The sequence below is a fragment of the Haemaphysalis longicornis genome, unplaced genomic scaffold (genome assembly GCF_048455015.1).
Source record: "Haemaphysalis longicornis isolate Haplotype H1 unplaced genomic scaffold, Haemaphysalis longicornis Haplotype H1 scaffold_14, whole genome shotgun sequence".
NCBI lineage: Eukaryota > Metazoa > Arthropoda > Arachnida > Ixodida > Ixodidae > Haemaphysalis > Haemaphysalis longicornis.
In genome coordinates this window covers 1,282,802-1,303,551 of record NW_027526245.1, presented here as the reverse complement: position 1 = coordinate 1,303,551, position 20,750 = coordinate 1,282,802, and the positions used below count along the sequence as shown (strand labels likewise).

Here is a 20,750-nt window from a genome sequence, read left to right as displayed (position 1 = left end):
AAACTCTTAGTTCTAAGATGTTGACCTATTGTTATCTAGTATAGGCTCCTTTTCGGCCGTTTGTTTGTGTTTCATGAAAGTGTTTGTGTAGTGTTCTGAACTGGACACGTGTTGGAAGAGTTGTGGGAGTGTGTCAGCCTGGTCTTCGAGTGTATCCTCTGTTGTGCTGAGCAGAGGTAGGCTGTGTGTTTGTTGTCCTTTGAGTTTCCGTATTCTTGTCCATAGTTTCCGTGTGCCTGTGTAGGTGTTTATTGATGTTATGAAGGAACGCCAAAACTCTTGTTTTGCATCACGGCGCACATGTTTTACAAATGCCTTGGCACGTTTGAACACAACGAGGTTACCCGACGTGGGGTATCGATGAAGAATACCCCACGCCTTGTTCTGGGCCTCTCACACCCGCCTACAGGCCTCATTCCACCACGGCCTCCGCTGGTTGTGCGGCGCACCAGAGGCATGGGGAATGGACTTTTCGGCGGCGTCGAGGATGTGCGCCGTGAGCAGTTGGGTAGCTTCTTCAACATGTAGGTGTCCTATGGATGTGTTGGTGTAGTTTGGATGTCTCTGCAAATGAATTCCAGTTAGCTCTTGCTTCATTAAACCTTTTATGGGAAGATGGACGGCTCGGGCTGTACCTTTATACGTTAATGAAGTGGGGAAATGGGCACTGCCATATGGGTCCGTGCCCACACCCCACTCAAGACATGGTAAGAATTTCCGAACCAATAGCCAAGTCAAGATTTGAGTATGTATTGTGTCCGATGTTATGGTATGTTGGCTGTTTCTTGTTGAAAAGGCATGCTCCAGAGGATGTTAAAAACCTCTCTATCAGGCGACCTCGGGCATCCGTGCGAGAAGAGCCCCAAAGAGAATTGTGTGCATTGAAGTCGCCTTTAAGGATGTATGGTTCAGGCACCTGGTCTACCAGTACCTCAAAGTCAGAGCTCAGAAGTGCAAGATCAGGAGAGATGTAGATGGAGCATACCGTTATCAACCTATTAAATAATATTGTGCACACGGCTACGGTGTCAAGGAAGGTGTTCAAGGTGATAGGGTGGCATGCTAAGGATTTGCGGGCAATTATGGCCACACCGCCAGAAGAGTGTGTACAGCCAACCCTGTCGTTTCTCTATACCAGGTAACAATTCAAGAAATTTTTGTGCTTCGAATTCATGTGTTTCCTGGACACACAATAAACTTGGCTGATTGGCATGCAGAATATCATGCACGTCGTCAAGATTATTCAGGCCTCTGCAGTTCGATTGAACTATGTTTTCTCTTCCCATTATGATGTGTTAAAGCTAATGGAGTGTGACTATTTACGGAAAGTTTTTAGGGGCTTCCACTATTGAGAGGGGCTTTTTTGCCTTCTCTGGAGGTATAGATGGAGGAACCCGCTCCTTCTTCTGCAAAGCAGGCAGGGAAGGTCCCACGTCTATCTCATCATCAGATTTAGAAGGGGTACCTGGCGTACCGGATCCTCTAGACTTGGCACCCTTTCTGGTGCCCTTCGTTTGAGCCCCGACTGCCGAGGGCGTCAGGAGCACCGCGGGTGGCAGAGGCGGTGTGGCAGATGTGGGAATTGCTGCAGTTTCCACCGTCTCCACCTCTCTCTGGTCCCTCGCGTGTGCTTTGGGCCGGTGGATGGGAGGAAACGGTGGGTGCAGCAGCATCCCCACCGGACGTGCAAGCCACCACAGCCGCTGCTGTCTCAGCGAGTGGTACGGTGGCGGGTTGAGCTTTAAGAGGCAACCCTGAGGGAGCGAGGGCGGGACCTAGTCCGACTCTCGGTACTGGGTCCACACCGAGACAGGATGCCGCACCGCCCCCCCGGCGAGCTGCGGCGGCGTACCTCCCCAGGGGGAAAGAGGCGAACCTCTTTCGCGCCTCCGGGGAGGTGATGTTTTCGGTTACCTTCACGTTAATGACTTTTTTGTCAAGATCAAACTTTTAACAAGCGCGAGAGTATGCTGCGTGTGGACCATGGCAATTCGGGCAGGTGAAGTTGGTTGCAGTGCAGTTGTCGGAGAGATGATCATGCTGGGCGCATTTGGCACATGTTGTGCCGTGACTGGAGTTGGTACCATGCCCGAACCTATGGCACATGAAACAGCGCCACGGGTTAGGGATGTACGGCCGGACAGAACAACGGATAAAACTTGCGTTGACGTAATCGGGCAGTGTGCAGCGGTCAAAGGTAATTATAAGGTGTTTTGTGGGTATTTCTTTTTTTTCACTACTTATGACGATGCGCCTTACTGCTGTCACGCCTTGATCTTTTAGGCCTTCGAGTAGACCGCTCTCTGTCTCGGTTAGGAGGTCTGGCTCAGATATCACACCCTGGGCTGGGAGCTGTTGAGGCTGCAGTGGGGTGTGACTCTGATATTCAGGTCTGCCATGCGGGTTTGGTTCATGAGAGTTCTGGCTTGCTGCTGTGTGTTCACCTCAACTAAGAACTCAGCAGTTCTTAGTTTTTTTAGCATTGTATGTCGTCCCAAGGATAGATTCAAAAAACTTCGATACAAGTAATACGGATTGTGAGGAAAGAGGCTTACATTTGCAAACCGATTCAACTATCAAAAAACTTGGGTAATTGTCCGGTTTCGGGGAATTGATGGCAAAAAGAGGTGGAAAAAATTCGTAGGTGCGGACCCTTTTCAGGGTCCGATCAGATTTGGAGAAGTTTTTTTATTTCCCCTATGGCATCGAAAAAGAAGGGGACGAGGGTACTTCCTTCGCTCGGGTTACCCTGATACCGAGAGAGGTCCCTGAGCTCCCTGCCTGGTAAACGGACAGCCCATCCACCGGAGCTTGACCTGTGCTACGACGGTCACCGTTTGAGGTTTCTATCTTTCACCTTAAAACACATAGCCAAGGATGGATCCAGCTTATGTATGGGGGCTCGGAGTCCGCGGTGTCGCCAAAGCCGTCACCAAGATTTCTCAAGGTGCCTCGTGCGGGGGGTGAAGACCACATCAATGGCTGTTTAGGGTGCTTGTTTGCGTTCTAGTGCGTGCTGAGGACTGCGTGAACATTGAGCGCGATGTCTTTGGAGGGTCTGGTTGTTTTTCGTTTGCGTGCTCTACAGCTGATGTTGAGGCCACGTCCACGGTTTGTGTGCTGCCGTCACATGTGCAACTCTTAAGTGGACATGATATTTCGCTACTGTTGGAGATGTTGCTTTGGTTATGTTGTTCTGTGCTGGCCGCGGACGGGAGGCTGATGCGAGTAGTGGGGAGAATCACCCTAAATGAGTTCCTCAGCCTTTCCTTGATGTTTTCGGAAATCAGTCGGACGCGTCGAAAGTGAAGGTGTATTCCGGCCATGGCCAAGTGTCAAAGAGGGTCGTTGGAAGTTTTAGCCTGGTGAATGATGTCGACGTTTCATTTGCAAGGTCCAAGGTCCGCGACGAAGTCGCTAAGCTTAGCTGACCTTTGTGAGTGAGCTGTAAGAATGCGCATCTGGGGTACGTCTAGCTGCGTGTTTGTTTTCGATCCTGGCCTGCCCTAATCAGTAATTTTTCAAACGCCCTCCCAAACGTATCCAATACCTGAGGAAATACACCCCATTTTAGCCAGTAACGACCGACCTAAAAAGACGTTCCCGGAAGAACCAAGGGCTACCTATCAGAGAAATGGGAATCAAAAATATATTTTACTGCATGCTCTAACAAGGCCTTCAAAGCAACTGGTCATGGCAAGCAGCTCCCGTCCCAGATGCAAGACTTGCGTGCACTGCACACAGACTGCATTGTAACAAACACAACCATTATTATGTTCACAAGATTATTTCAAGTTTTACGTGCACTTCATCCAAGATTGTGCATATGTTGGAATGCTCAACGTGCCACAGACACTATACAGGCGAAACGAGTCAAACTCTGAGCCTACCACTTAACGGTAACCGTGCAGATACTCTTTGAAAGTCCTCCATAGGTGTAGCTCACCAGTTCAACCAACCATGCCACAATTATGACGACCTTAGGTTGTATCTACTTTAGTCAAACTTTAAGTCTCCCAGGGACAGAAAATACCGAGAATCCTATTTATAATCACAAATTCAACTCCATGGAACCTGCCAGAATTAATGTGTCTAGGGCAACTTCGAATTTTTGCGATGTTCACATGGAATACAGCTATAGGCAGTGTCTTGCTTGTACCTTATCCAGTCACTATCATCCCATCATCTGGTCCTTATTAGTCACCTAATTCCTTCTGGTTTCATTCCTTGCGTTCCGGCTGAGTACGCGCAGGCATACCTGCAACTTTTTTTCTGGAATTCCATTTTATTATCATTTTCTTCTTTTGTTTTTGCTCAGCTTTGTCTTGTGCCCCGTACGTCCCTCTAACTTTATCTTTTCGTTTTTGAGTTTCAGGAAAGGTCTCGTCAAAGAATGTTGCTGTTGGCGACACGTGCCATTTCAGTTGTGTGTTTATTGCTTTTTCATGTGGGAGTGTGTGTGCGTATGTGTGGTTATTCCTTTTTTCTTCTGGACCTAGTTATTTCCCCCCTTCTCTACCTTTTCTTTTATCCTGAGGCTTGCAGATAGCTTCCGATAAAGACTCCTGTCACCGCCTGTTGTGCTTCCGGCGCTTCTGAGAACCTTTGGGTCGGCCGCCCGGCGGGGCAACAAACGCCCTCACAGCCTTTTTCTCCAAGAATTTCATGGAATATCAACTCCCGGCTGACTTCCTTCTTACTGACTTTGCGGCTGAAGCTATACAACCTTCTTTCCCCCTCCATATCTCCCCCACATACTCCCAAACCAATCTGATTTCTCAATTCCACTTTGCTCTCTCCTCTTACTAGGGGACCTACCCCAATATAAAGCGTGCCAGCCAGGCAGCCAGATTGCCCTGACGAAGGCAAGTCTCTATGGTGAAACGTCGGCAACAATCGTGGTTTCTTCCTCCTTCGAAGTTTTCTTTTTTCGTGTTATCTACCATCTTCCAAGCTTTTTGCTCCCTGGATTTCGTGCACAAAGATGACGGAGCAAAGTACGCTCCCTGCCCTCCGTCGCGGACACAGCTCTGATAGGTCACAGCACCTTAAATCACATTCACGACCACGTCCCTTCCGGACAAAATTTCCCCATACATCAGTTTTCAAAGCGGCGCCCCAACCAATGACATCCGAAAACTCCTTGACGCCGCCCGACGCAGCAACACTCACTTCATTCTTCACTTTGGCATTAACGACTTGAAGAACAACATCGCTCAAAGTACTATCGGGTGCAAGAAAACTCTTGTTCACGACGTTCACACAAACTGGCCCAAGCGAATATACCCCTCAAAATAGTACTTCCCAGGATCAAAAACAAGCACAACCCGACATACCCCAGACGCACATATTTCTAGTTCACTCACAAAGGGCCCCCCTCCCCCATTAGAGTTCGCACAGACGCCCAGGACCCAGCTCAATCTCCGCCGCGTGAAGAAAATACGCTGCGTGTTTAGAGAACAACGCTACGGTATGTGCCCACGGAAAACTATTTATTTTTCTCTTTCTTTGTAGGCCACTGGACCCTCCGCGAAGGAATTCTAATCCAGAAACTTCGAGAGCGCGTTAATCCCCTGACGTGTATTTAAAAGCCAACTCAGAAGGCACAAGAGCATTCGCGTTCGCACATACCCCCAGGACCCAGCTCAGTCTCTGCCGCGTAGAGAAAATACGCTGCGTGTTTTGAGAACAACGTTAGGGTATGTGCCCCCTGCAACTTTTTATTTTGCTCTTTCGTAGTAGGACACTGGTCCTTCCGCTGAGCACTTCTAATCCCGAAACTTCTAGAGCACGTTAATTCCCGGATTTGTATTTAAAAGCCAACTCAGAAGGTACAAGCACGTTCGCGTTCGCACAGACGCCGAGGACCCAGCTCAGTCTCCGCCACGCGAAGAAGGTACGCTGCGTGTTTAGAGAACACCCTTACGATTTGCGCCAGCGGGCAGCTTTTTATTTTTCTCTTTCTTAGTAGGCCACTGGCCCCTCCGCGAAGGAATTGTAATTCCGAAACTTCTAGAGCACGTTAACCTCCTGACGGGCATTTAAAAGCCAATTCAGAAGGCACAAGCGCATTCGCGTTCGCATAGACGCTCAGGACCCAGCTCAGTCTCTGCCGCGTGAATAAAATACGCTGCGTGTTTAGAGAACAACGCTACAGTATTTGCCCACGGAAAACTTCTTATTTTTCTTTTTCTTTGTAGGCCACTGGCCCCTACGCGAAGGAATTTTAATCCCGAAACTTCTAGAGAGCTTTAATCCCCTGACGTGTATTGAAAAGCCAATTCAGAAGGCACAAGCGCATTCACGTTCGCACAGACGCAAAGGATCCAGCTCAGTCTCCGTCGCGTGAAGAAAATACGCTGCGTGTATAGAGAACAACGTTACGGTATGTGCCCCCGTTCAACGTTTTATTTTTCTCTTTGTTAGTAGGCCACTGGCCCCTCCGATAAGGTATTCTAATCCCGAAACTTCGGGATTTAAAAGCAAACTCAGAAGCCACAAGCGCATTCGCGTTCGCACAGACGCCCAGGACCCAGTTCAGTCTCCGCCGCGTGAAGAAAGTACACTGCGTGTTGAGAGAACGACGTTACGGGATGTGCCCCCGTGCAACTTTTTATTTTTCCCTTTGTTAGTAGGCCACTGGCCCCTCCGCTAAGCAATTGTAATCTCGAAACTTCTAGAGCGCGTTAATGCCCTGACGTGTATTTAAAAGCCAACTCAGAAGGCACAAGCGCATTCGCGTTCAGACAGACGCCCAGGACCCTGCTCAGTCTGCGGCGCGGGAATAAAATAAGGTGCATGTTTTGTTACGATATGTGCCCCGGGCAACTTTTGATATCCTGCTGCACCGCCGTGCGGCGCAGCAGTGGCTTAGAGGTAGGTAGAGGTATAGCTTCCGCCTCGCGTGTAGAAAGGCCGTGGTTCGAAGCCCGGTGCCGGACAATTCCCACAAAAAAAAGAAAACACACAAGTATGGAATTGCAGTTTTGGCTTGCGGTGCGGCCTGATCCCGGCGACCATTGCTGGTAGCACACTCCCTCACCACAGCGGCATTGGCCACCCTTGTGTAGTAACGGCCACAACCTCCTATAAATACGCCAATTAACATACGGCCCTCAGTCTCCAGTCGCCGCGAAGAGAGTGACTATGGCGGCGGTGAGACCTATGACGTAGCAGGGTGTTCGAAGAATGCCTGGACCCAGACAGGCCGCAATTGGAATCTGAATCTATCAACGTTTACAACGAGAGCCTTATCTAGTGAAACGAGTCTAGAGGTGTTGTTCGAGGAATTAAAGGGCATCAAATGGAATATCATAGTGCTGAGAGAGGTTAGGAGAACAGTTGAAGTGTTTACGGTGTTGAAAAATGGACACGTTTTATGTTATGGTGGTCTAGAGTCCTGAAGAGAACTGGGCCTGGGATTTCTAGTCAATAATAGCATATCTGGAAACGTATCTGGAAAAGCATATCTGGAACACTATAGCATTAACGAAAGGACATCATCTGTTGTATTTAGGCTCAATAAGAGGTACAAGCTCAAGGTGGTACAGGGCTATACCCCCACATCCAGCCAAGACGACCAGGTAGTGGAACGCTTCTATAAAGATGTGGAATCGGCAATGGGTAAATTAAAACACAGTGTACCGTAGTTATGGGAGATTTCAGTGCTAAAGTAGGCAAGAATCAGGCTGGAGACGAGGCAGTTGGGAACTATGCTGCGGGGTGTAGAAATAGCAGGGGGGAACAACTAGTTAAGTTTGCAGAACGAAATAACCTACGCATAATGAATACTTCCATCTGTAAACGAGAGAGCCGGAAGTGGACGTGGAGGAGCGGGAATGGGTACAATAAAAATGAAATAAACTTTATATTATGCGACAACCCTGGCGTGGTGAAAGATGTGGAAGTGCTGGGAAGGGTAAGGTGTAGTGACCATCGTATGGTAAGATCTGGAATTAAGCTAGATTTGAGGAGGGACCGTAACAAGCTAGTACAAAAGAAGCCGATTAATGAGCTAACAGTAAGGCGTAAAGTATAAGTATTCAGGATCACGCTGCAGAACTGACATTCGGTTCTTACCGAAGACGAGCTTACAACACAGGAAACCAGCGACAACCTTACACGCATTATCACGGAGTGTGCAGTAGACGTCGGGGGCACGATGGCTAGACAGGATACTGGTAAACTTTCCCAGGAGATGAAAGATCTAATTAGAAAATGGCAAACCATGACAAACTCCACCCCAGCTGAGGGAATAGAGAACTAGCAGAGCTTTCGAAGTTAATACGCGTAAGACAGTTGACATACGGAAGTATAATATGGAGATGATCGAATACGCTGTAAAGAACGGAGGTAGCCTGAAAGCAGTGAAGATGCGTCTTGGCGTGGGGAAAAATCAGATGTATGCAACTAAAGACAAGCAAGGCAGTGTCATCCCAAATAGGCATCAAATATGCACCGAGGAGTTCTATAGGAATCTGCATAGTACCCAGGACATCCAGGATAATGTCGAACGAGAAAGTAGCTCAGAGGAGATAGACATCCCACCAGTAACGACCGAAGAAGTAAAGAAGGCTTTGAAAGAAATGAAAGGGGGCAAAGCACCTGGTGAGAATCAGATAACAGCAGACCTCTTAAACGATGGCGGAGAAATTGTACTTGAAAACCTGGCAAACATGTATACGCAATGCCTAACGACCGCAACTGTACCGGAATCTTCGAAGAACGCATACATCATCCAAATCAATAAGAAAGGTGACATGAAGGACCTGAAAAATTACAGGCCGATCAGCTTACTGTCAGTCGCCTACAAGGTTCTTACCAAGGTAATTACTAACAAAATTTCTGCAACCTTGTATTTTATTCAGCCTAAAGAACAAGCAGGGTTCCCTAAAGGTTATTTAACAATGGACCATATTCACAGATCAATCAGGTGATAGAGAAGTGCGCTGAGTATTCTGAACCTCTATATATAGCCTTTATATATTATAATAAAGCATTTCACTCGGTCGAAACCCTGGAAGGTATAAAGGCATTACGGAACCAGGGGGTATATGAGCAATATTTTAAAACACTAGAGAATATCTACAATGGGTCCACAGCTACCATCATCCTCCATAAGGAGACCAGTAAAATACCTATAAGGCAGGGCGTCAGACAAGGAGACACAATCTCTCCAATGTTATTCACAGTATGTTTACAAGTATTGAGAACGTCGGATTGGGAACAGGTGGAAGTAAGGGTTAATAGAAAATACCTGAGAAACCTCAGATTTGCTGATTACGTTCCCTTGCTAAGTAACTCAGAGGACGAATTGCAAAGCATGCTTTCTGCACTAGACGAAGGGAGGAGAACCGTAGGCCTGACAATAATATGCAGAAAACTAAAGTATTGATCAATAACTTCGGGACAGCACAACATTTTGGGGTAGGGGGCGAGGTAGTTTAGGTGGTAAAAGAATATATCTACTTAGGCCAAGTTGTGACCCCTGATCTCAACCATGAGGCAGAGATAATTAGAAGGACCAGAATGGGGTCAAGTGCACACGGCACACATTCTCAGATAATAAATAGCAGCGTACCATTGTCCCTGAAGAAGAAATTGTATGACAGCTGCATCTTACTAGTACTCACCTCTGGGCAGAAACTTGCAGGCTCTGTAAGAAGGTTCAACTTAAATTGAGAACGACTCAGAGGGCAATGGAGTTGAAAATGATAGGTGTAAGATTAAGTTACAAGAAGAGAGCGGAGTCGGTTAAGGAATAAACGCGTGTTGAGAACATACTAGTAAACATTAAGAAGAAGAAATGGACGTGGGCAGGGCATGGACGTGAGTTGGCACAGGACCCGGGTAATTGGAGAATAATGGGAGAGGCCTTTGCCCGGCAGTGGTCGTAGATAGGCTGGTGATGATGATGAAGATGACAAAGGCCAGCTAAGCTTAACGACTTCGTCGTAGACTTTGGATACTACAAAGGAAACGTTGACGTTTTCCACCACGCAAAGATTCACCACAACCCCCTAGTACAACTGGCCAAGGACGGACTAAACGCTTAATTTCGAGGCGTCGGACAGGTTTCCGAAAACATCAAGAACATGCTGAGCAACTCATTTAGGGTGACGGTCCCCACTACATGCATCAGCCTTATGTCCGTGGCCAGTACAGTACAAAAAAACCAACCCAACATCCCCAAACAGAAGCGAAATGTCATGTCCACCTAAGACTAGCATGTGTGACGCCAGCACACAAACCACGGACGCGCCAGCAAAAACAGCTGTACACCGCGCAAGCTTACAACAACCAGACCCACCAAAAACATAACGCTTAGTGTTCACGCAGACCACAACACACACGAGAACGCAATCAAGCACCCAAACAGACATCGATGTGTGCCTCACACCTCGCAGCCCCCCTAAACAACTGACTCCAGGCAAAAAAGTGTCACCCCAGTGGTATGCAAAAAACAAACGCAAATGACTACCTCCGAGTAGACCGTATGCTCCAACCCCAAAATCCCTCTCTTTCCTAAAAACTCGAAAACTAGCCGGCAAACAAAGCAACTACAGATTTCATCTCAAAACCTAGTCCTCGTATATCCAAAGCAAAATTATCCCCAAAGGCATCCGCCTAAAATTTAGTGGTTATATTTAGTGGTTAAATTTATTTTTTAGTTTAGTGGTTTAGTGGTTAAATTTAGTGGTTAGCCATATATATATATATGGTAAATGAAGGGCTCCGTGAAATAAGACAGAAAATAAGGGTTCGCAGTAAAGAACACCTCGAAAAGCAAAGGGGAGTGTGATGTTATGGCACGTTCAGGGCCGTAGTGGAGCGGCGCTCTCAAATGACGAGGCAGGTGACCAAATTCAAACAACGGAAATATTTATCAAAAAAATAAAAGGCAGAAAAAAGAAGGAGGAAAAAAATGAATAAAGATTCCGCGAGTCCGGCGTGGCACGCGAATACGCTGTCGCTGTCAGAAGGGTCCAAGTCCAAGCCGCGCGAAATCGCTCAAGGGCCTCACAGTTTTTGGCGGCGGCGGGAGCGGCAGTGAGTAGAAGCTCCGGTCGAGGCGGCTACCGCTGGCGGTTGTTGTCGTTGACGCGGCGTGGCCCCGGCATCCGAGCACAGTCACCGCGCCATGACGACGTTACCGTTGGTCTGCCCGAGAAGCTGGTCGGCGGGAACACGAGCAGTGCTTGGGGTAGCGCTCCCGCAGTCCGGGCGGCTGCCGCTGAAGCGCAGGGTCCTCACAGGATCGGCGTACCCGCAGTCCGGTCGACTGCCGCTGGTCCGCCAGGCTACCACGGGGTAGACGCTCCGCTGGGTGCCCTCGATCGCTTCTCGATCCTTCTCGAACCCCCGAGCCTCGTTCCTCCTCTTTCTCCCTTGTCTCGAGCCCCTTTTCGATCTCCGCTTCTTCCTCTTCACTTTGCCACTCGCACGCTTGCTGCGCCTTTTCCCCGCCGTTGCTTCTTGTATTTCCCGCGCTCAGGCCACTTCATGACATCACCCCCCGCACAAGAAAGTTGCCGGGTGAAAACACGCGCACTTTCACAACTTCACGCGGGAAAAACAGTAGGAAGAAGGGTATTAAAAGTAAGAACTGCAAATATTGTGCACGAAAGTTATTAATATCATACTTGACGATTAGGCATACAAGTGCCCATGAAATTGCTAGAGCGTTCCCTCAGCTTGTTATATCTGACTCTACGTTTTCGCATTCCTTGATGCAGTGAACTGTGGGAGAATACGCTTGCAAACAAAGGCTCAGTTTGAGCACTTAGTTGTCCCGGTGCTAGGCTCTCTGAAGTTACTGCATGGGCTGGTGGTCTGTTCGCTAGATGAATTCCTTTCCGTAGGTTTAGGTGTCCTTTCGGATGGCCCACACAAGCGCTAAGCATTCCCGGTGGACTGTTGCATAACGGTTTTCTCGCGGGACAAACGTTCGGCTTGCATATGAACCCTGGTGCGGCCGGGCGCTGTATTCCGGTAGCTGTACTCCTCCGAGGCTTCTCTGTGAGCCGTCTATTTAAAGAACAAACAATTTGCTTCTTTTGGAGGGGCAGGAAGGCTTTTTCTTCCCAATCGATGTAACCTTCTATCGCACTGACGGCCGCTACGCACGAGGACGCCTGTTGTCGTGCCTGGTATTTCTTGAGCACGTTTACGGGAAAGAGGGTGGTCTTCTTGCCCATGTCGGCTTCGGAGTCGACGTCGTCCTTTCGTCCTCGAGGTCGTCCTTTCGTATTCGAGTTCGTCCTCTTCCCTTCGGTGCAGTCCTTTGGCAGATGTAACAGGATTTTACGAGTTGCTTCACGTCGACATGCACCCTCGGCCAGAAAAATTCGTCGAGAATCCTTTTCGTTGTTTTTCGGATGCCGTGGTGTCGAGTCGTGATGCCTTCGTGTGCCCTCTGTAGCAATGCGTTCCTCAAAGGTTGGGGTACCACCACCTGTTTGAATGAGCGTCCAGACAAAAGGTGATACTGCCTGTACAGCAATCCCCTGTCTACGACATATTTGTAGTGGTTGCCACTCCTGGATGTGAAAGTTGTCCCCCGCTTCCGAAAACAGTCTTTCAAGCTGTAATCTTGTTCTTGTTTTTCCTTGAGCTCATCTCTCGTGACCTCCGCGATGTTAAAGCTACCTGTAGGCAGCCTGTCGATTTCGGCGACAGCCACGAACTTCTGAGAGTCCATCGCAGTATTAGAGCTGCCCGGGCTCTCAGCTGGTTCTTGATAGCTTTCTGGGGTTGTCTTAGCTCCATCAACATGTGGATGCCATTTCCAGTCAGGGTCGTTGGGTGGTCTGGCTCCTGGTATGTTCCCTAGTACTAAATCATACAAGGGATTCTGCATGCATTTCACCAGAAGCATCCCTGAAAAGTAGGGCGTGTGGACCTTGACGTACGCTTCTTGAAGTTGCTGCGCAGTTTTGTCCACGAACACCACACTGGAAGCTTGGCCCGTCAGGCAAGAGTCTCGCACAAGATCACGGCGCACGATTACGGTATTACTGCCGGAGTCTCGTAGCACCGATATCCGCTTCCCGTACATTTCCCCTGTCACCACAGGTAGGTTTTCAACCAAGAACTTGTTGATCCTTGAATCGCTCTTTTCTAGCTGTTCGGGAGTCCTCTTCTGTAGACGTCGGCGCTTTGCTACGGTGCAAGCCGAAACCTGTTTTGCGTCGCCCTCTTTTCCTCGACAGTTCTCAGTTCTATGGCCAGGTTTTCCGCACTTGCCGCAGCTACCATGCCGTCCTGACATTCTACAGTCACTAGCACGGTGGCCTAGTTTGCCGCAGATGAAGCAACCTTGGGTCTTCGTTAATTTTGGGGCCTGATCTGACCTCTGGTCCCGTCTCGGTTCATCCCGGGCCTTACCCAAGTTTTTGATGGCCTGTGCTTCCATGAAGTAGTCGCATGCTTCTGCCATCTCCTTAGTTGTCTTGCAGTTCCTTTCCTTGATAAAGACTGCTAGTTGCGTGTGGCAGCACTTCATGAATTGTTCCCCAATCATTCTGTCTCGCAGTTCGTCGAAAGTTTTCGCGACGCCGGACGTCTCTAGCCACCTGTCAAAATAGCCAGCAAGGCGAAAAACGAACTGTACGCCGGTTTCCCCGTCTTCGGCTTTCGCATTCCTGAACTTTTCGTTGTACCCCTGCGAAGTGAAGCGGAATCGTTGAAGCAGGGCCAGCTTCACTTTTCTGTAATCTAGGGAGTCCTCTGGGGTCATTCTCCCAATCACTGTCAGCGCTTCACCCGCGAGGCACATACTCAGAGCTACTGCCCATTCACTTTCAGGCCACTTCTGCGCAAGCGCGATTCTTTCGAACCTGACAAGATAGGCGTCGAGATCGTCTCTCCTGTCATCAAAAGGCGGGATAAGCTTGTGAGGGCTGACCACCGTTGCGTGTCCCGAGGCTACAGGTTCAGGTGCTGAGCGATCAACTTGCGCGCTATCCCTCGCGAGCTCTTGCAAGGGGATCTTCATCTCTAATGTCTTCTGCTCCCGCTCGGATGCTTCTTTCTCCCGTTGCGCTTCTTCCCTCGCGCGTTCTGCAGCTTCTTTCACGGCCTCACCCTCTGCCAGCCGTTCTTCCCTTCATCGAACCTGCTCAGACTTCACCCATTCCCGAAGCTCCGCGTCCTTGTAACCCAATTCCTTCCCTAGAGCGATAGTCTTTTCGAGGTCCATGCTGCCACTTCTATCGTGAATTCCGCTCGGTTCTACGTCCTGCTCTTCAAGATGTTAAGAAGAGTCCTGTCGCGGACGCCACTTGTGATGTTATGGCAGGTTCAGGGCCGTAGTGGAGCGGCGCTCTCAAGTGACGAGGCAGGGACCAAATTCAAACAACTGAAATATTTATCAAAAAAATAAAAGGCAGAAAGAAGAAGGAGGAAAAAAATGAATAAAGATTCCGCGAGTCCGGCGTGGCACGCGAATACGCTGTCGCTGTCAGAAGGGTCCAAGTCCAAGCCGCGCGAAATCGCTCAAGGGCCTCACAGTTTTTGGCGGCGGCGGGAGCGGCAGTGAGTAGAAGCTCCGGTCGAGGCGGCTACCGCTGGCGGTTGTTGTCGTTGACGCGGCGTGGCCCCGGCATCCGAGCAGAGTCACCGCTCCATGACGACGTTACCGTTGGTCTGCCCGAGAAGCTGGTCGGCGGGAACACGAGCAGTGCTTGGGGTAGCGCTCCCGCAGTCCGGGCGACTGCCGCTGAAGCGCAGGGTCCTCACAGGATCGGCGTACCCGCAGTCCGGTCGACTGCTGCTGGTCCGCCAGGCTACCACGGGGTAGACGCTCCGCTGGGTGCCCTCGATCGCTTCTCGATCCTTCTCGAACCCCCAAGCCTCGTTCCTCCTCTTTCTCCCTTGTCTCGAGCCCCTTTTCGATCTCCGCTTCTTCCTCTTCACTTTGCCACTCACACGCTTGCTGCGCCTTTTCCCCGCCGTTGCTTCTTGTATTTCCCGCGCTCAGGCCACTTCATGACAGGGAGGTTGTGGTGGGTCATATAAACAGATGAAATTTTTGAGTCGAAAAAAAATTGGTGAAAAATTCCCGCTGGGTAAGCTCCGCCCCACGACCTCCAGAATACCAGACCGGTATTTGGAGGTTGTGGGTTCGGATCCCACTCAGCGGGCATTTTTTCACCACTTTCTTTTCGACTCAAAAATTTTCGACTCACCCTTACAATCAACCCGTACCATGTATACGCAACGTCTTTGACTGTGCTTGCATTGACCTGTCAGGTCCTCTGTCATGCACTGCTGCTGGAAACCAGTAAATAATTGTCGCTATCGACAAGCTGACACCATATGTCAAGAATGCTGCGTTTCCTGCAGACAAATAAGGTAGTATGGCTCAATTTCTACTTAGTCACATCGATTTGCGACATGTAATGCCTAACGAGTTTCCTCTAGTCCCCGCACGTGCGCTCTTGTCTAAAGTGGTTGAAGCACTGATCGAGTAATGCCGTGTTGTGTATCGCGCTAGTACTGCTTGGTACCCATACACGAACGCCTTAGAGTGTGTTTAAGTACTTCGCCGCCGATAACCATAACACTATGCCACTTACACGTACACTGCCACAACTCAAGCCATGACGGGTTTTTATTTTTTTCTTATGTATGGTCATGAGTTCGTGTACACAGCTAAAAATAACCCCGTAACCACAACTGTAGCAAAGTCGGCACAGAAATGTATATGTACACGTACGGGAAGAGTGATAAACCGATTAAGGAATAATCTTAAAAAATGTGTTTCAAACTCAAGATTTATGCAGAGAGATAGGAGCAGTTGAAAGTAATTTAAGGAGGCTTTTTTCATGCAGCAAACAAAAAATTGGCTAGCAATGACGATGATGACAATGGAGATAAAGATAACATAATTATGGTTCACTTTGGTCACTTTTGTATGCCAATTGTAGGAAGAAATTCACTCATTCAGTTCTCCGAACATGATCCCAGGTAGCACGGAAAGTCCGTTTCTTGACCGGCCATCCTACGGCTGTTCTCCGGCATGCTCGGCAAGAGGCAACGAATTGGCTGCCGTTGATAATAAAATGGACGATACGAATCCGGCTGCCGTCACCTTCGAACGTTTTCGGCAGCCAATGCTCATATGTTGGTCGCCTTTCACTGGTTTGCCGTAACCACGGTTTCTGCCCGGGGCGGGTTGCTTATAAATTCTCTGGTAAGTCACCCGCCGCCGAGGAACGGCGCTTGCTCCCGCAACATTGATCACAAGACGTGCGGCAAGCTTGCGGCTGCCGAGTACTCTTTTTTTCTTTGAAAGCCGCTCATCAAAAGATGAGCAGCACGTACACGTCTTCCGAGCGGCCAACCTCTTTTCGCCTGCCGGAGTATAAAAGATGAACGGCTATGATGCCGTAGCCGAGTACTCGTTTTTCCTATGGCAGTTAATGCTCAAAAGTCGACAAGAAAACGTCTGGCTCCCGATCGCATTAATCCAGTCGGAACAAAATCACGCTCCTGCTCTTTGAAAGGTGAACGGCTGATGTCTGTCACAGGTCTAGCACCACCCCTGCCCAATCACCGGAGTTCCGAAGGTCATGCGTGGGCTAGCGCTTAGCCACCGAACACAGTGTGCTGTATATACATGTACACTCATGGACGAATGAATGAAAACACGAAAATATTAAACCGAACGCTCTAGAGGAAAGAATATGGATAGTGAATGCAAAACAATGGCTCGCTAGTGGTATATTTGGAAAGACACATTTTCAATCTTTGTTACTGTTATCAGAGTCCTTCAATGTTTTAGACTCTGCTGTTATATAGCGGCGCGATTATTTCACTTGCATGGAAAGAAATCGCGCTATTTGTGTGTTCCGGTTCATAATTTCGTGTTCGCGTTTCATTTGTCCATTATACGTTTTAGGCCATTCTTTAGACTTGAAACCAAAAATAAATGTCACTTTTTTGGACTAAAGAAGAAGTGCGCGTAAAACAACTCGTGCTTTGCGAGCCTGCATAGACACTGACCGCATTGGTACAGACGCTGACCTCATTGGTATTGCAATTTTTGATACAAGTTAAAAACGTAAGCTTTGTGACGAACCGCGACGCCGAGGAGATTAAGGATCAATGCTCCGGGCGCACAACGCATATTACCTAGAGTAAAAAAGACCGCCCTTTTGGCGGTCTCTTGGCATTCTTTTTTCCTTGGGACGTCAAAATCACTGTACGCAGAACGTTTGTCAGCAAGTTTCCTTGCTCGTACAAGCGACCTAATACTACTATGCGGAAATGTGTATTCTATAGAATCTGTATTTTGGAGCATTCATCGCGATAGCAGTAATTACATGCAGCTGGCCCATGTCGTGCCATCAAGCAACCCTTTTCATTCGCCGTCTGTGTTGATGGAAAGAAGCAAAAATCGTATGTGCTATTGAACCAGCTCCAGGCTTTAGCACCTAAGTAGCAGTCAAGAAATGCACTAACATGGGCCCGAACAGTGGCGAAAGCTCGTGGCTTACTGGACTGAGAAAAGGACAGCAGCTATGTGCAAAGAAATGTGCCGCTCAGCGGACGCTAAACATGACAGCAGATCTATGTACCGATAAGACCTCCCACTAAAAAAATTGCCGAAATTCAGGTTAGAGATAACGTTTTTTTTTTTTCACGCGTCAATAAAACGAGGATTTCACCAGCCGAAGCCATGATAGCAGTCTAAATATGAAGGCAACGATTCATTAATTAGACCACGTGGGCATCCTAAATTTTAGTTCCCTCATTGTTTCTGTGGAAGGCGAAGTGGTCCCAATGTTATCTTTACAACCCCTCAGACGTGACCAGTAAGAACGGTGCATAATTTGAGCGTATTTTGTTATAGCCCTGAAAAAAAAAATAAACTGTTACGTAAATTTCTGAGATTGGTTGATTTATTATTATGTGGCTTAACTCGCTGACGCTACAGATACGCAAGTGACGAGGCGCGCTGTAGTGGAGGGCTCCGGATTAATTTCGGTCACCTGGGAATCTTCAATGTGCGCCGAAATCTCGAACACACGGGCGTTTTCGTTTTTGGCCTTCATCAGAAGTGTAGTTGTATGACAGCGTCAGCAATGCAGTTTCAATGTTTGAGAAGAGCTAGCTCTTTATGTTTGATTTCTAATACTTTTGATTGACAGCATATAACTTCGTTTATACAAAACTAGCTTTAACCAAAGGTAATTGTTTAGAGGAACTCGTTCGTTTGGGGGTCTATTACCTAATATGCGCAATTACGGGGTGAGTAAGCTGTCACGCACACACAAAAAGCCACAGCTAGCCGCCGCTGCAGCTACAACTGCCAACCGACCACTACAGAAATGACCCCGCCTGGGCTCCCCGAATGCTGCATGGGCCAGTTCCAGTTACTTCAGCATGACCTACGGAAACGTGAGGAAGCTTCAACATCGCTTTCGCCAACGACTACCTGCATGCATAAGACGAGACGAGTATCACCTCTCTGTCACTCTTGTAGTGTTCGTTAGGACATTGAACCTGCACTGTGTGCTGAAACTCAGCGTTAACATAGGCTCACAGCCCTCGACTGCGTCTGCGACAAGGGCTGCGAAGGCCTTGCCTTTCTCCGTGACCGGCTTTGAGGAAATTCTGTGATCGTTTGCACTGTGTGCGCGTTTGTGCGTCTTTCAGATTTGCGTTTCTAGAGTACTTATAGTGTCTGCGTGCGTTTTTCTGTGCTGGTGTATTCATTCCTTGTCGTCATTTTCATTCCGTATCATAAAGGTATTCCTCCCTCCCAGTTTTCCTCGCAGAAGTTACGAAGAAAACACCCGACAAAAAAAGAAAAAAAGAAATGCTAGTGAATAGTCCTGTGCGAGTACGGTAAAGACACACATAAACGCTGTACCTTTTACGAGAAGTTATAGATTTACCAACCAAGTGGTTGAAAAAGCGTAAGGCTAGCGACACCTGCGACAAAGATTTCCCTCGGTAATGATTACGCACCCTGAAGTCTCAGATCACACCTTCAAATGATTAATGCAACATCACGATCTGCAAACGCGCGAGCCGAATGATTCAGGACTCCCGTGCAAGCCTGCGCTGAAGCAGGCCGAACGCCAAATTTTGTCCGAGCTGAAAAGCATTGTAAGGCACACGTGAATTTTAAATGCATAGCATTTTAGTAACTCACAATGTCACGCGGCGTTGGCGTGCCTTGTCGTAGTCCGCATGCGCGCCTTGTCGTAGTCCGCAGCCAAAGAAATAACAGTTTCCGGTGCCCGGTTTCGAGCCCATGACGCCGCGGGCGGAACGCAAGGTGCCCGGCGCACTACCGACCGAGCCACGAAACCGACACAGATTTTGATGCACCGAACGCGCCTTATATCCTTCACTCATTTCTCGTTTGTTTCGAAAGCGCCACAAGTTGTCCCGCGCCTCCAAAAGATGACGACACGGGTCCCGCGATCGAGAGATACGACTTGCCGGCGCACCCCCTCGGAAATGCGGTGCATTTGATCGTGCCCCTCGCGAGGGGGATGTCTTTTTCGGCTGTCCCAGCACGCACTCATGGCACAACTCAAAACTAGGGCCTGTGACACACGGCCAGGTCGCAGAACTTAATGCGTCAACCCATCCAGCGCGGCTCCCGACTAAATCTCGGTAATGGCCGCAACCAACACTAAAGCTATGAAACTCAGACACCGGTTTCGCGAGATCGCCGATTGCGTCTCGTTCCTCGCTTTCAAGTGTAGCTGCCTCCTCACACGATTTTTTATTTGTCTGGTTATGACCGAGACAAGTCCACGAGACCGCGTAAGGCGCAGGGAATCAGAGCCAGAGATAGCGGCAGCTAAGACAAGTCCGAGGTAAAATAAATAGCTAAGACAGGTGAAATCGAACATGCCGTCACTCCGATTCAAAGACTTTTACTCGCCATCATCATCCCCGTTCAAGGTTTTTTCAGGGCGCTGCCATCATAAAGTTAATGCTGCCATGCGCCAAAAATACAGCTTGATTGGCTTATAGCGTCCTCGATAAACACGCACCGGTGTTGCCCCCAAAACCGGCGCGGTGCACAGTGCCCCACGACGGTGCGTACCGCACGGAGCGTTGATCGAGGACAAACGGGGCGGTTCTACCCAGGCGCCATCTCTAATCTAAGAAATCAACTCATAAAAACGTTCACAAGTAACAATACAGCACTGTAATGAGACACGGCGCTATTTGAAAGTGGTATTTATTGAAGGCCAATGATTATATGTACGCTTATGTACTTATGTACCAATGATTGTACCAACTTATGTACCAACGCTTATATGTACCAATGATTATATGTACTATATGTACGCCAGTTGTGAGTGCCGCGCTGTGTCTGTTGTTACCTTCCTCGTCCTCTTCTTCCTTGCGCTGGCTATTTTCTATCACCATGAACCAATACCAACTCGCCCAGCTTGCCATCTTGGTTCACACATGCGGAACAACGTACCGCCACCGCTTCCACTAAACAGCTACATACAAGCTGCTTCTAATCTTCGTTTGAGCCATAATGCGAGTGCCTGTTTTGTTCCGCCCTTCCGTTACAGCAAAACAAGTAGGTCTTCATCGTCTAGGCACTCCGGTAACAGTTCATGATAATTCGATCGAACGAAACGAATGTCAATCCCCAACTTTCTGGCAATGCATGCAGCCGCCTTTGAAGTACACAAAGTTCGCGTCCTCATTTACAATCACTGGCCGTTATTACCGCCCGTTAGGAGACTGTCGCATCGTTGCCC

The 20,750-nt window shown here is 48.6% G+C and overlaps 1 protein-coding gene across 1 annotated transcript in view; it reads right to left on the bottom strand.

Moving 5' to 3' along the window:
• LOC144165141 (E3 ubiquitin-protein ligase MIB2-like) overlaps window positions 1-20,750 on the bottom strand; it is a 200,039-nt gene that overhangs the window by 127,400 nt on the left and 51,889 nt on the right. The window lies entirely within an intron of this gene.